We start from the raw sequence: 17,141 nt of genomic DNA on the forward strand, positions 1-17,141 counted from the left end.
TGGTAGGAAGAGTCCAGAATAACCCCACGATGCACTGCAAACCTAACCAGACTACATCACTTAAATGTACCCCATATCCCAACCCCCTCTGTCAAATAAGGTGTGTGTGTGTGTGTGGGGGGGGGGCGACTAACACTAGGCATTACATTAGTTGTGTTTTGTGGAGGTCATAGGGAGGAGATTTAAGGGAAAACGTGACTGCTGCTAAATTACCCAGCTGCGGTTTAACACAGTCTCTCGCAGTTCATCCTTCAAAGCTTCACATCTCCTTTTAGCATGTGTCCCAAATGGCTTCCAAACCTCCACCTCTTTGCCTTTATTCTCCCGTCTCGCTCCGCTCTACTGCCATGTGTTATCTACCTGTCACACCTTTGATCATTTTACAGACGGACGAATAAAGGACGGAGGGGGAAGATAAAAAGAAGACTGTCTTTCAAAATAAAACCTCCCCCCTTTCAGTGTGTGCGAGGGTAGGTTGCCATAGCAACAATTAGGCTTTACCCAAGAGGTGCACCTTGTGCGTGTTCTTTTAAAAAATTATTTTCTCACTTCATCGCTTATTGCTCGTTTCATAGCTCATAATGGCTTATGAAAAAGGATGAATAACAAATAAATGCAGTTGCTCTCTTATAGGTTGACCCCGGCAGGCGTGCACTTGCTAACGAGACAGCGGGACTCTCTTTCCGGCCCAGCTCGCGGAGTACATTCACTGCAATCTGTAACCGATTTGGTTTGCCACATTGTTTTTTTTTTTTTTTAATTAACTGCGCGAACAGCTTGAGATCAACAGTAAGCCCACCAGCATAATCTAAAGTCGTTTACAATCAGCGCGCCTCCAAGTTGAAACTTTTAATTAGGTTGCATGGTTACTCTCCCTGTGTGCATGGACTGTCTCTAAATGTAAAACCACAGAACACTTTGCTCATTAAATGAAGGATAACAAAGTATGACTTAATTTCATATCATGTCTTCTTATTGATAAGTGTATCGCCAACCTTCCATCCAATTCTGAATGACAAGACTGTTTATGATAAAACAGGTTGTAGTGGAGGAGGAATATCTGAACTCAGTCTGTCACTTCTTCTGCTCGTGGACCTTAGACACATGAATATGCAAATAGCGAGATTGCAAAAGCTGGCCTGAAGCCAAGGCCTAAATCCAGCCAGTAATAACATTTGATACAACAAATTGTAATATTTGAGATGACTAAACTGGATCCAACTGCACCACCGTGTGAGTTAATCCTTTATTAATCAGGCCTGGAAGCATTACAGTTCCCCAGGACAGACTCATATTAAGGAATCAGATTGAAATAACTCCCATATTTCATAATACTGTCTTTTTCCATAATGTTGTTTTCAGAAACATCATGACCATTTTTCCAAATGTGTACTCTTTAGTTAAACATAATGGAACTAGTGAAGTTGAAATAATTTGAGGCTAAAACTGCAGATGGATTTACCACACTTTATTTCTTTCATATTGGATTTCAGTCAAAATGGAAATCAGAATCAAGAGCCACTGGTTTTACATGTCAGAGTCTGTTTATAGGGGTTGAAATACAGAATACTTATATACTATGTCTTATAAAGTTTGAAAATTAAAATGGAAAAATTCAGTGTTTGTGAATCTGTAGTGCTCTTCTCATCTTCTGGTGTAAGACACCTACATGTCAATGTTAGTAATGTTTAACAAAGAGTTTAACAAAAGGTTTAACAAAGAAAAAATAATTTGTTGGATAGAAAGAATCAATTTTTAACATTTATATACTGGATAGTGTTATTGGAATGTAACGCTAAACTGGAGAGATACTGGGGGTGGCGTGACACTGTAGGAGTTAGCATGGAGCCTTGATGGTTAGTAACGATAACTAAAGGAAGAGAGGAGTAGACTTCTTTAATTGGTGACGGCTTCAACAGGTGTTTCCTTCTATTCTGATAGAGAAGGTCTAACTGCAGAGGCATTTTATTAGTACTTTACATGCCCCTACCTTTAGGGGATTAGCAGTTCTGAAATACAGTTGTGGTGTCTAGCTAAGGTTTGTTGTTGTAAGGTTTGTTTAGTGGTACTCAGGTCCTCCACCTACCTGAACTCAAATTGTCTTTGGAGAAAACATGACATGAGACAAGAAATGAAAATTCAACAGTCCAATGTTAACTTCCCTGGGTTAAATTCCCAGCTGCAGTTGTGGCTATCATAATGTTAGAGGCTGCCAGTTTAGGGTCTGACTTTGCTGTGCATTTTCTTGATTGAACAGGATGCTATTGCAATTATCTAGGTATCAGCGACAGTCCACGTGTTTGTGTTTTGTCAAGGAGGTTAATAAGAACTGCGTGTGCTACACAAGACATGCAGTCAGATTTGTTTTCTTCCCTATTCATTGTACCATTGTCCCCGATGTCCCCAGAATGTGCCTGTACACAGTAATGCTGAGTGGAAAGCCTGAAAATGTGTGCGAACAGACCCTCTCCAAAGCAACTGGTTTCGAGAGGCCCTGAAATTAATCCAGCATCCACGCACTGGTTATAACTTTACATACACGCACATATATTGGACTTCTCCATCAAAAACAAAAAAATTCACGGTTGAGATCCTGAGAGGATGAAGGATGAAGAGAGACTTCTGCGTTTGTCCAGAGTGTTTCAGAGTGAGTCTGCTGTAGCCAGAAAAAAACAATGTCAGATTTAGTGTGCTTGGCCAAGGTCGTCGTGGGGAGGCTTCGGACCGAGCCTGAAAAGGGATTGGGTCCCTGAGACTCGACAATTTGCCATTTTGAAGGGCAAAGTTTGAATGGACCATACAGGGACTTTTGCAAAGAGAGTGAAATACTCAATAAAGCCATGCTTAAAATGACAACTAAGACATTATTATAGATATATTATCAAACAAACAGCAACTTCAAGGTTTTACTACGCGCTCTTGATCAGTATGTCACACACTTTTAATGAACTTAATAAAGTACTGAAAAAAACAGACTACACAGACTATACCATTACCATCATTATCAGAAATATGTACATGGATATTAAAGCAAACCGGACCAAAAACAAAACAAATTGGCAATTTAATGTCGCAATACTCACAACACAAAAACAGCAATCTTAGTTCTGAGTGTAGCTACATTATCATAATTATTGCTCAAACATGGCTGAAAACATTCTGTCAATCTCCTCTGTACCTGATGTTATGAGTTTCAATGGAGGACTCCTGCCCTGTGGCAATATGCTGCTACGACACTGACTGAGAGAACACATTTACATATAGACAGCTGCTTGTTGTTTTCATTCTATGTTGGAAAAACACATCATCAGTTAGTATACAGATACACATCTAGGTCGTTACCACAGCAACCAATGCAGATAGCGACATAATGGCAGAACAATGAACTGTAACATGATCACACTTGCTAATCGGTAAAGGCAGTCCTATATATAGGTATTTGGTGGGCAAAATGTAGCATTTAAAAGTATTCACCAGGCTGAAAGGGTTTAATGAAACAACCTAATGGGTTGCATTATGGGAAATGTAGGATACAGCATTTTGGAGAATAAAAGTAAAAACATATTGTTTTTTTGGGGTTTTGACCATCTGTTGGACATCTAGCTGCCCCATCACTCAGTGTACACCTTTAAGTGTACACAAAAATGTTTCTTAAAGAGAAAGATGAGAATCTCAACACACAACACACAGCACATGAAATTCTTTTTGGAGTTTTGGAGATTTGTGAGCACTACAGCCAACAGAATCCATAAAACTGCAGTTTGCACTTGTGTTTGCAGTAAGAGCTGCTCTGAGTATACAGGAGTCCAATTTGATGAGAAACTAAAGAGCCAAAATCACACTGTGCCTGTGCCAGTTCTGCTGTTACATGTTTCAGCGTGTCTTTGCAGTACTGTCTGTGAGTGAACATGCTGAGAATGAGCAGAAATCAGTATGTGCATGCTGGTGTTCATCACTGATGTTTAAAATTAAAGATGAAAAGGACCTTGGACAAGTGTTTTGCCCACATTACATCTTTTCCTGCTGCATGGTTTGAATTCCTCTAAAACATCCTCCTTCCCCACATCTCTCTTTTAATCCTCCTTTCAGGTCTGTCTTACAATTGAGCTGTTATTTGGGAAAAGGCAATAATAAGCTCCTACATGTGTTGTTTTTATTGCCATAACCTATTTCTCATTATTTAGAGGTCAGGTAAAATGCCTGGTGTGCTTTATTCTACTCTACAACAGACTCTCCCTGTGCTCTCTCTCTATCCCTGTTGGTGAGGGCAGTTCAGCAAGGGATCATTTATTGACTTGTATTTAATTAGTCTGCAGTATTCAAATAGCGCATCTGTGCTGCAGTCTGCAGCTGACCTCAGTACACTGCCAAAGTTGCCAAAATGTGTTAGTGCGTGCGTGCATGTGTGCAAATGCATGCTCTTATCTAGATGTATATGTGCTGAAGTGCATAAAAATGCCAAAGCAGGGGCCTGAGCTTTTTACACTGGCACACTTTTAGCAATGCTGAACTTGTCTCCCCAGAGCTCCAATAGCAGTTCCACCTTCCAGAGTTTGATGCAATCAGTACTACTTTGGCTCAAACAAGCATTTTCTGGTAGTGTTTAGTACAGGCCAGCTGCTTCATGGCAACAGCCTGCAATGGATACAGATCCACTTAACTTTAGGGGTAAGGAAAACTCTTCGCAAAGTAAAGATACACAAGAAAGTGAAGACGCAGCAGTTGTTGTTTATCACTACAGGCTCTGGGACATTTTCATATACAGTATATAAATGTGTTTCATAACCTTTCTGTATTCTTCGATGTAATGGGGGTTCAGTCTGTTAGGATCTATCCAATTTTGTCACGGTAAAATAAGTAAAGCAGACAATAAAATAAATATAACTAGAAGTGATGTCATCATGGTGATGTCAACACTCATGCCGTGTCTACATTAAAATCATAGCCTGTTCACTCACGTGTTAAAAGCACTCTCACTTACAAAAAGGAGAGAGGAGCCACAGAAATAGACTAGATAAGAGAAAGCTATGTTCAAAACTCAGACAAAACAAAAATAGTCTCACTATATCTTGCTGTTTTTATCTGTTTAATCAAGACATGGTCAAAAAAAGTTGCACAATGTTGGTTATTTAATGAGTAAGACAAGCTCCATGAGTAAGACAGCCATAGCATTGGTACGTTGACTGTGTGTTTCAGCTGTGTTTACTTAACAGAATTCTCTAATTAGTGTCGAAGTACTTTAATTTGGTGCTACCTGTGAAGCACAAATACTTTTTAAGTCATGTATACACTTGAATCAATGCACACTGACGTGCACATTATCATAAATGCAACTGATACACTTCAGTCCTTAAGCATTGAACCTTGTTTTAGTCTAGTCCTTAAAACATTTTAACCAAATGTCACAACAACTGGCAAAAGAAAATGTGAATTAATTAACGTTTTTATACGCAACTATTATGCAAATATCAGGATATTGGTTCACAGTAATAAAGTACTAATAGTGCTTTAGGGAGAGAGTGCAGAGATGATTTATCTAAAGGAGAACAAGTCAAACCTCAAACTTTATAAAACTGTAGGGAACATGTTAAACTAGTAATTCAACTTTTCTATCTCATATCTGCATACAAAACTTTTTAGGGATTTTTGTGAGATATTCTATTTTTTACACAGAAATCGAAAATTTGGGTAACAATAACTGGTCAGAAGACCAGTGTTGGATACACTTTTTTCACTAAAATGTAGCTCTTTGAATACACTTACTGTAAAAGTACTGAATGAATTCATCATTCATCATCAGTCTGTAAAAAATTGGCACACTAGGCACAGAAAAAAAGACTAAAACCTTTCTTCAACACTCACAGTAATAACTGGACCAGTTTTGTCCCTACTCGTTTTCAATTTCCAATCAAACCAGCTGCATGGATGAGTGAACAGATCCCCAATAAAACTCTGCTTATACAGAATATGAGCAAACTAAAGTAGAGAGAGAGAGAGGCCTAACTTAATATGTTATTATTCAATTTGTGTGCACTGACTGGCATAAAGTAAGCTGGAGAACTCAGGGGCAAACAAATGGTCATTAATTAATGCATTCAACAGCAAAATATTTTTTCATTTCAATTAAGCTTGTAAAGAAAAGAAGAAAACACTCAGATGACTTCATATAAGTATCTTTCGCAATTTGGAATGACTTTAAATCGCAGAGATTCAGTGTCAGGTCTAGCTTTGCTGTAGCACAGAAACTGATGTCTTTTTCTGAATGAACTGAAGAAATGGCAGAAAGAACTGCTGTGGCAAAGTAAGGAAATATAAAGTAAATGCTCAGAAGAGAAGTGCTACCCACACAATATTATTGACAGGCGATATCTGAGAAGTGCAGTGCAGACCACACCACAGGATTGCTCTTGGATAGGTTTTGCAGGACTTGTTTTCTCTGCTTTACTTCAGACCAACACTATACAATGTACATGACATTTTTGTGGCCTCTTAGCTGTAACTGCTCAAGGCATCAGAGCTATGTGTCAATAAAGTACATTCCAGTGCAAACACATTCAGGTTGACAGTTCTGCAGTTCAGTTCCTCCCTGCGAACTGAATCACAGCCTTGTTCCCAGCTGTGGTTGCAGGCATTCTGGTGTCGGTCAGTTCCGAGATAAGATGAGGCTCTGGGTTACCTAGCCATCCAGCTTTTGAGTGATCTAATGGTCCAGACAGGATGTGCGGAATGAACAGAGCAGAGCAGAAAGCTGAACTCTGAAGTTCTGTGGGCTGCAAAGACTTGCTCAACCATGACTGTCCACTGAGGCTGAGCTTACTGGATCAATAGGCCTGAGGGGGAGAAGCATCCCGAAGTCTCCAGAGAACAAAAGGAGCCAATGGCTGCTCTCTCTTCTAATCTTATCTTTACTGTGCTCACATAAACACACTGTGTGCTATCTCTAATAAATCACCCTCAATAGACAAAGAGGCTCTATGGTGAGAGGTAATAATGCAGCATAATAAGCCTGGAGCAGCAATATTACCTGCTGCTGTCACTAGAGCTTCTCTGGCTCTGCTGCTGCTGCTGGACACCTCACTGTGAATGTTGTCATTTACATATTTTACACAAGATTGAAAAGACAAAATGCTCCAGCCCAGCTGTTCCTGTGTCCGTATTGGTTCTGATGAAGTGAATTAGCAGTGCTAAATCTGCCAGCTCTGAGTCTGGGTCCCATAATGAGAGAGCTGAGACTAAATCAGTTGTGGCTGATTGTTGGCTGAGGTTGTGGAGCAGTTGGCATTTCTCTTATCTGCCTTTAAAAGGCAAACAACTCACTCTGCCACCACCTCACCCCACATGCTAGCTTGGCGTGGCTGTCCTCATGTCTTTTATTTGTATGCCGCTGTGTGTTCATATTACAGATGCTGAAACACTGTCACTGTAATGACTCATACTGTAATGTTATATAGAAAGAAAATAGAGAATCCATTGCTTGTTTCCTCTAAGCTTATGTATCTACTCATTAAATAAAACTTGTTCATGTTGGTCATGATAATCTTGCCCTTAGCCCTTGACATAAGCGGTTCTATGCCTGAAAGCAGTTAGTGCCACTCTGGACCCGCTTTTCCTGCCCGAGCCGGTTCTTTGGCTGTTGAAATGCAAAGAACTGATTTTAAATTAACAACTGGCTCTGAACCAACCTTTGAAATGGTTTGGTTGAAAAGGGGTACAAATCACTTTCTAGAGGTCAGTGCTGGTTTACCACACCTGACATAATTTTAAAATCACATCCAACAAAAAACACTCAATAACAACTAGCAATAGACTTCAGCTATTTAAAAATGCCACACCAAAACCAATCAGGTCAAAGGTCATCAACTAGAAACCAGTGGATGGCTATGGATGGTAAACATTCACATGGCACCAGAGACCATCTTTGATCAAACAGGGGTTATCACCATTTCCCATGTACCACCCCCTGATATCACAAGACCACATATCTGCATTTAGCTCACAAGGTGACAATTGGACTATTGCCATGACAGCTTAGAAGAAGAGATGAGGCAGGAGATATGAGCGAAAGGTCCAGTAGAAGGGAAACACACTTTCACCAGGAAACTTGGCAGTACCTGTTTGCGGTAGTCTGTTGTCTTTTACATTATGTTTGACCTGATACCACCTGAAGATAATACCTCCTGCTGTTCCTAAACCTATTCCATCAGTATGGGTATGATAAGGGTTTAAGAAGTAATTACAGCTATTTCATGAACTAGGAGTAGGGGACTGGGAGGTAATTGCTAACTTAAGTTCAAAGGTTATTTTGAAAGTGAACCCTACAGTTTAAACCTACATAGACACATTTCTCACTCTTTCTCTTTGATGCACAGATGTACAAACATTTTAATGAGTTTCCATCTGAGCGTTGAAGCAGAGAAGCTAATAAGAAGCTGTGGCTGTTTTTTGCATGTTCTTGCACAAGGAGCCATGGAGACAAGACGGAAATAGATTCTGGCACTTAAGGAAAAGCAAACATTACGAGAGATGTGAGAAACGTTTCTTGATGTATGCACGGACATGACAAGCCCGCACCGAAGAAAGTGCCTGGTTATATAAGTACAACGTATGTTCTACTTCCAGTGTATTGTATTTTCTCCCTGAAACCCCCAACCCCCACCCCTATCAAAACTCTCCCTGGCTAAAACACTTGTATATTCAGGGCATAGTGCATCTGCTTCCTTTCACTGACTGCTGTGTAGGAGTCAAATTAGAGTGAGCTGATCCAGTGTGGCAGTGCTGTGAAGGCTTGAGTGGAGAAAAGAGCAGGGGAGGAAGGAGCGTAAGGCAAGGCAGAAAAGATGGAGGACAGGCAAAAAGAAGAGGGGGAGTAATGGTGAGGAGTGGGAGAAATGGGCTGAGTTAATGGATGGAGGATATTACATGGAGGGGATAATAAGAAGGAGGGACAGCTTAATGAGGGGGGTGATAGCGACTGGGTAGCGAAGCTAAAGGGTTATATGGAGAAAAAGCTCTATTACAGAGGGGAGCTGGGGACATCATAATCCCTGTGGCCTTATAAGTAATTACTATGTGATAGAGAGGGAAAATGGTAAGACCTATCTACTGTCAGCAGAATTGGAATTAACTCCCTAATGGTTCCCTCACTGCACCATACTTCTTTGTGTGAGTGTGTGTGTGTGTGTGTGTGTGTATTCCATACTCCTACACTTTTAAGATTTTACTGGTTGACTTTCAGAGTGAGCACATTTGTGCATGGCGAGGGCATTTTTCTTCATGTCTATAAGAGAGTTAGTTGGGAGAGTGTGTTTAAGTGTGTAAAAGAGGAACTCAAACTGTGTGTTTCCCTCTCTGTGTGGATCAGAAGACAGCAGGAGGCCTGGACAGTGTATTCTGGGCCTTTTTTACACAGCGGGCAGGCTGCTTTAATCTACCTGTCCTACAGATACACAGAATCCAAGCTGATCCTCTTTGGTCTGGTATGAAAATATCCACATTGTCAGCAATGGGAAGATAAACACCAACAGTATTTGTCTCTATAGATTGCTAGCTCCAGTTCTGCACGTTAACACTTTAGCATTTAAAATGTTGAGCATAAGCAAGCCACTAGGACTATCCAAACAAAGTTGATTAAAGAACGAAATTACAGTTCCGTACACTCTTTGTTATAAGTTGTGGCTGAGCTATCCAGGCCTATTTTTGGACCTGCTGAGCAAACCAAAAATTCTTCATGCAGTGATTTTTAGTGGCACATAACCCTCCTCTTTAACTCACAGCACAAATATGAAAAGTAGCCTCTACTACAAAACAGGACACTGGAAGGGAGATATGTACTATATCTAGAACAGAGCTGCTTACTATGAGGCAAGAAACAGGAACCAGGTTGCACTAAGTAGATAGGGCAGCAGATTTACTGTAGATACTGTTGGTTTTTACATTGCACTTCAAGAAGAGAGATGTAATTTATAGTTTATCTATGAACAACAAACAGTGACCTGATCATGTGTGTTTATATGAAACTATAGTATTACACACCCGTTCTGTCATTTGTTTTTGTGAAAGAGACCTCGGTCATGAGAAAACAGGCCAAAGGAATGAAATTAAACTTTTGTATTTGAATTTACAGAAAACCTGTTTCTAAATTTTACATTTGTTATAGTCCAGCTTTGGGTAATGGACAGTGGTCAGCATGGCTTCTCTGACCTACTCTCAGACCTACACATTCCTATATGGGGGGGCTGTGGCTCAATAGGTAGAGCAGTTGTCAGCTCTGCCATTGGTGTGTAAGTGTGTGTGCTTGTGTATGAGAACGGGTGAATGAGATGCAGTGTAAAGCGCTTTGAGTATCAGTTAGGTAGAAAGGTGCTATATATGTGCAGAACATTTACCATTTACCATCTATATGAACAAGCTTTCGATACACTGTGTTCTAACAGGTGCCGATTATAATAGCATTATATTTTTCAGCAATTTGTGCTGCAGTCTATAGGTCTCCTAGGTCTATATACACATCAATGAACTGTTCACCAGTTGCCCTCGGTCCACTGACCACTGCATACTGGGAACACCACATGAGACCTGCTGTTCATCAATCCCAATCTGGCCTCATTCAGAGTTGCTCAGATCCTTATCCTTATGCTACCCAATTTTCCTGCTACCATCAAATTTCACTTGCTGTCTAATATATCCTGCTCCTTGACATGTGCCACTGTAACAAGATAATCAAAGTTATACACATCACCTGTCAGTGATTTTAATGTTGTGAATGAAAAAAAAAAAAATCTAAATTATGAAAGGCACAGCTTTTGTTTCCATTTACCTACTATTGCTATAAGTGTATGATCACATAAATACTTTTAGTTAGTATATAAAAACTATATGGAATTTACTACTTTAAACTAAGACATAAATATGTCATGTGCCAAATGCCATCAATCAAACTCTGACTTTCCAGCAATGCTGTCTATTTAAAATCTTAAAATGTCAGTCACAGCAGACACAGCATCAACTTCCTCCTATCTCTGACAGGAAGAAGCTCCAGCTGCTGTCTGTCTTCTGCACTCCAAGTAAATGAGCAGGCCAACATTACAATGAGGCCACTACCAAAGCTCATCGATAAAACATAACTGCTGCACCCTATGCGTAGTAATTGACTGAGATAGTATTTATGAGTGTGTAAGGAAGGAAGTAATCAATGCTTGCTGAAACAAGAAAGGATGAGGACAGGAAGCAGCGATGAGGAGGAGGGAGGAATTGTGCAGTGTGGAGGTGAAGAGGTGGCTCTCTTTATCTACAGAAGAATTAATGACACTACTGTACCTTCAGGCTGGAGTTCCAGACGGGGAGCCCTGGATGATTTCTTAATACTGCAGTTTAGTTACCTGTGTAGTCAAGAAGCGAGCACTAAAACTCAACACCACAGATAATGATCATCCAACTCTTATACAGGCCTTTTTAGTCTTTTTTAAACAGTCATTTTGTTTTACAGCCTGCAAATAGATAGTTTTACTGAATATTGGTCGAACAGGTTTCTCATTTAAGTTTGATTTTTGACAACTGTAATAAGAGAATACATAAAATGTAACTCCTGCTGGTTTTATGCTAACAATAAAAGAAAATGTAGGAAATAAATATCTTTTTAAACAACTGCTTACAAAGCAAACAAACAATAAAATGAAGAAAAAAAATCTCCTTCATCCAGCGTAGGTGGAGACCAAAGATGAATGAAGACTGGACCTTCATTACTAATTGGAACATTGGTACAACACAAGGGAATGCAAATGTTGTTGTTTGCTTGTTGCATGAAGTGTTTGCCTACTTATATATACATATATGTACTCTTAGTGACACTAATTTAATAATGCTACAAAATATAAAACTGCACTTATTTGCTCAAATTATACAGTATATGACATAGCTAACATGAAACAACACCAACATGCAACTTTACCTAATGTTAACATCCACTCTGCTCTGCTCTTCTACTGCGACCTGCTACGTCCATCACGAGGTGAAACACTGTGATTGGTTAAAAGGGGGCAATCCTTGCTGAAAAACTTTTCGAAGCAAATACCTCTGCACTGCTTTTGGTGCTGTTCAATACTTCTCTTATTTCAAAAAAAAAGTTTTTTAAAGTTACATACTGTAGCTTTAAGTTGAGTAGAGAATATCCAAGCGTGAACATAGGAGACAGTGACAGTGTCCCTCAGGGAGAAGGGAGGAGGAAGAAATGTCATTCTTCCATCCTGTACATCTGTGCTGGGTCTGAACCTAGACAGACTGAAGACAGACAAGTGGAGTGAATATTGAGTAACTGACCTTTCAGATAGGGCCCGGATGGTCTTTATATTCCCTGTCATCGCTGCCATGAGGACTATAACAATAGATCTATCATCATCAATCATCATGCCATGAGCTGTGGAAGGCTTAAAAAGCTATTCAGCTGTGACAAATGATGTAAACAAGGCAAATATTCAAAATTCAATGCAGCTGCCAGTTTATGCAAAGAAATATATTAGGCTAGGACACCCCGGCTTCATCTTTATCATATCATTATGTATAAAGTTCAGTTTGTGTAACTGATTCAACTTGATGGTCATTTCCAGAGACTCATATCTATTTATTTACGGTATTTGCATTAATATCAACGACAATACTAAATATTGGAAACACCTAACATTGGAACATCTTCAAGTCGGCTTTATTGCGGTTTTTTAGCCAATTTAATGATCAAGTAGCCAGTATCCCTCAAATGTGTAATTACAATACTTAGTGGCCACTATTCAAAAGGAAGAACCACATAATTGTTGTTATTCTCAATGTGAAACGTTAATAGAGGGTTTGGACCCTTAATGATCACAGTGTAACACACAAAGACAACTACAGCAGCATTATATCTCCTGAACAGGCTAATTAAGTCCTCTAAGGCAGCAATGAGGCAAAACAAAGAAAGAGTTGGATTATTAGCTGAGGCTATCACAGAACTAGCTGAAGTTTAGAGGAGCTAACATGAAGTAGCTCCTGTAACGAGTAACGAGGCGCTGCTAGCTTGAGTACTAGCATTAGCGCTACTTTACAACTGTGTGAACTGCTCATGGAAAAAATAAAAACCACCATTACAGTCACATTGACCCACCCCACCCCCACTGATCCACTCCAGCTACTTACTTTCCCCGTTTCAGTGTCCCCTGTCTCGGCGTGTGCCGCTTCGCCGTCTCCCTGCTCTCCTCCGGCTGGAAGCGGGAACGGAGAGGGGCGTGTGGCCGGTTTTAGCGAGCCGCGAGTCGGATCCAGGCGGCGGAGGAAGATGGAGGCGACAAAGCTCCAGCTGCAACCGGCAGCGCACAGCCGAGGAGCGGGGCTGAAAGTCGACGGAGCTCTGCTTAGCGAGCCCGATATATCGCCATTATGTGGGTCACAGATGAAGTATTCATCTTCGGCTTTCATCGCACATGGTAAAAAAATCCAAGGTGTCTGCGATGGTACAATCCGGAGAGAGAGAGGGAGAGAGCCCCGGTGTGTGGTGATAACCCAGATTTGGTGAAGTGAAATAGATGGAGAGCTGGATGTCCAGTGGTCTTCAGCTGGAGGTCAGTTCAGGATATAACAAACTAAACCTAAGGAGGGATGACAGACAGAGCTTTACCACCTTTGTTTCCTTTTTCTTTTTGCTATCTTGATATTATTACTGAAATTCAGTTCACTTCAGTCATCTCAAGGCACAATGTAAGCTTGAAGACGTACGGGATATAACAAAAACCACTTTAAAAATGTCTATTAAAGTTGAATTAAGCATGTTCCTACACTGACTGTGGAAATTACAACTTATCTCCACCCATGACACTGAAATGATGTTACTGTACATTGTAAAACTTTATTTTGATCCAAATTTGAATAGACTGACTGGACTGGGCCTTTCATAACAATTGTAATATAAGTGCATGGTTTTGTTCAGTTTCATCAACGTCATTCATCTTCTGGTTTGGTGAGTCCTCAGCATGTATATACAGGTCTGTTATTTAGCACTCCTACAGACATAATGGTGTCCGGTTTCATTTCTTCTAGCTATATTCACATTCAAAGGATGCTGTTGGTGTTGGCACTCAGCACCTGTGAGCAGTAGATTTTGAGATTTTAAATTAAATTAAAACAATGTTTATTCCAAACAGTGAGGGACTAACTGACTTCATGCACTTGGCTTGTAAAACTCTCTGCTTGTGATGTTACAAAATTCACTTTCATTTTTTGAGTGATTTGGCACTATGACACATTGGAAAATTATTGGATAAGCTTCTTATGTGCAATGTTTAGATATTCAGCATTTGTCCCTTCATCGAGTATGTTCTTTTACTGATCAAACATCACAACAGCATCATTTTGAGTTGTGAATTAATTAAGGTGTTTACATGTCATATTATACACTGGTTCATTGATAATCAACAAGAAGGAAGTCCACCTGCCATGAATCAGTTTCCAGATAACTTCACCTGGACGACTGAGAACCTTTACAGACATGGATAATAAAGCTTTTCAGGTTTCAAATCTGGCATTAATACACATAACCTATTAAGTTTGGATATGCCTGCACAATTTTTGAGTTGTTTATTTGTTTGTTTTATTCAATCAAGTAACAACACAAAACACAAACAAAAAAGCGTGTTATGTAATTAGCATCACAGGTGTCTTCACACTTGGAATCAGTCAGTCTGACTATTCAAAGGGTGCTGTTGGGTATTATGGTGTGTACCACACTAAACATGGAGCACAGAAAGCTGAGTTGTCTCAGGAGAGCAGAAAGAAAATTAGAAAGACAAAGATGTTAAAGCTAAAGGCTATAAGACCATCTCTAATCAGCTTGATGTTTCTGTGACTACAGTTGCACAAATTATTCAGAAGTTCCCTGGGTGTGGCAGCAAGAGGACAATTATTGACAAATTAAAAAGACACATATTACAAATGGTAACCAAAGTGGACTTAATGGAAGACGACTGAATAGGACTCCACTGTTGACAGCAAATCATAAAAAAGTGTGAAAATGTATGTTGACGGAGAATGTCCTTTGGATAGATGAGAGGAAACTAAACCTTTTAGGCAAGTCGAATCAGCTCACAGATGCAAAAATAAAGCATACAAAGAAAAGAAACCTGAACTTACTGTAAGACATGGAGGAGGTTTGATTATATTCTGGGGCTGCTTTGCTGCATCTGGCACAAGCTGTTGCAGAGTACCATGAAATCTCAAGACTATCGAGGCATTCTGGAGCAAAACATGCTGCCCAGTGTCAGAAAGCTTGGTCACAGGTCATGGTCTTCCAACAAGATAATAACCCAAAACACAGCTAGAAACACCAAAAAGCTGAAACATGCAGTCTGGAGAAGGCAGGGTGCCTTCTGTCTTAGACACATAGACAGCTAGAGCAGTTTGCTTGCAAGGAAAGGGCCAAAATGAAGGGTCCCAACACTTTTGTCCACGTTTGTTATTCTTACACAACTGAGAAGAATGCTTGGGGTCACTGTTTTGCTGCAAAACTGAAAGGTTGTACCCAATCAGGCTCCATCTCCACGCTTCACTAATGGTGTTAGGCAGGCATCTGTCATCTTTTCATGAGCTGTTCATAAGTTTGAGCTCTGTACTGTATGTTCTTAGCTTGAACAAACACCTCAAACTTATAAAAACCATGTTCCAGTCATCTAAAATCTACTTTCTGCAGCCTTTAAGTTACAAGTGGTTGTTTTTTAAAAGAGAATTTTTGAGGTTTACCTACTGATTAAGTTTTTACAGATGAATGATGAACATTTCATTTTTTTACATTTCATTGTAAACATAGGATGATTTCTAAACTATAACTTGCCAGTGTATTGTATACCATGGTTAAATAATGTGATGTATGTTTGCATGCACAAAACCTAGGCTACTGTAGCTGGTGCACACTTATATGTGTTTCAATCTTCATTATTTGATCTTGACTATTTCTCAACATGTCAAATAAAAGTTCAGTGCTATGTGAAACTCTTGGTAGATTCTTCACTAAATATCAGTGAGTCCAAAATGTATATCTACTTTCTGAAGCAGTGTCAATTTCACTATTGTATTGCCTTCAGAGTTCACATTATACAGTACTTTGACTGCAGAAACTGCATACTGCATGTATTTCATTCAATAAAGACAACTATGTTTTTATATGAACTCTAAATGAAGGTTTAATATATTGTCTATGATAATAATCAGCCTGAAAATAGGCCTACATAAAGTTACATTTGTACAGTTTCTATAGCTCACTCAGTTTTATCCTGCTTCAAACACACAGCTCTGTGACTTGGAGCCACTATCATTATCCATACTCATCAGTCCAAGTCCTGAATCTAGACTGTGTCAATTAGGCTGTGTGGTTTGGTCTGATAGACAGCACAGCTTTTGTGTTACTGTCTGCCCGTAGAAAATCAAGCGCCCCCTTATTTTCTTTGCCCAGGTCATTTTTTTTTGCCTGCCGTCTGTGCTTCCCCAACCCCCACTGCTATTTTTTAAAAGCTAGACAGAGGGACTGGCCCAGAAATCCAGCTCTGAAGATGGGTACCAAGTTGCTGTCAGCACTGCTGTCTGCCCTCCAGGGACCTAGCCTGATTACAGCACCACCACTCTCTCTTTTAGTTCTGAACACACACAGAAACACACACAAGCACTGCTCTCTCAATGTGCATCTGTACTTTGCGGCTCATTGAAAATGCCGTTTTAACTGCATTGTTATTTTCAAAGAGCCTTGAATTTGTGTGGTCTCCTGTCACTGTACTTTCAGGCTCTCTGAAGTCTCAGAGTCTTAGACAGAGATAACTGTGGAGATACTGTTGGCGATGACAGCTGGCCAGTCACATAATTGGCTTGTCATTCTCTATCACTGATGTTTCCATTGGAGCAGAAAACTGGTCTTGGGGAAAGGAATCCACTGCTACATCTATAATTCAACAGAGACTCAAACTGTGTTCAGCCAGCAGTTTTTACTTGGGAAAACTTCCAGCTTATATTACAGGTATGAAATTTGCAAATGAATGCAGGCTTTGTCTGCAGGTCAACAGGAGCTTGAATTGGGCAGAGGTGTTTTTTTGTTTGCCTGTTCGTTTGTTTTTTTATCATATACAAACTAATAGCTA

The 17,141-nt window shown here is 39.9% G+C and overlaps 1 long non-coding RNA gene across 1 annotated transcript; it reads right to left on the minus strand.

Moving 5' to 3' along the window:
- Positions 1-11,956: 11,956 nt before the first annotated feature.
- Positions 11,957-13,284, minus strand: LOC113151742. The gene is made up of 3 exons (XR_003297813.1): positions 13,165-13,284; positions 12,141-12,276; positions 11,957-12,015 (listed from the first exon to the last, which is right to left on the minus strand). It is a non-coding gene; the product is annotated as an uncharacterized LOC113151742 (long non-coding RNA).
- Positions 13,285-17,141: the final 3,857 nt, after the last annotated feature.

The sequence above is a fragment of the Anabas testudineus genome, chromosome 5, assembly GCF_900324465.2.
Source record: "Anabas testudineus chromosome 5, fAnaTes1.2, whole genome shotgun sequence".
NCBI classification, from domain to species: domain Eukaryota; kingdom Metazoa; phylum Chordata; class Actinopteri; order Anabantiformes; family Anabantidae; genus Anabas; species Anabas testudineus.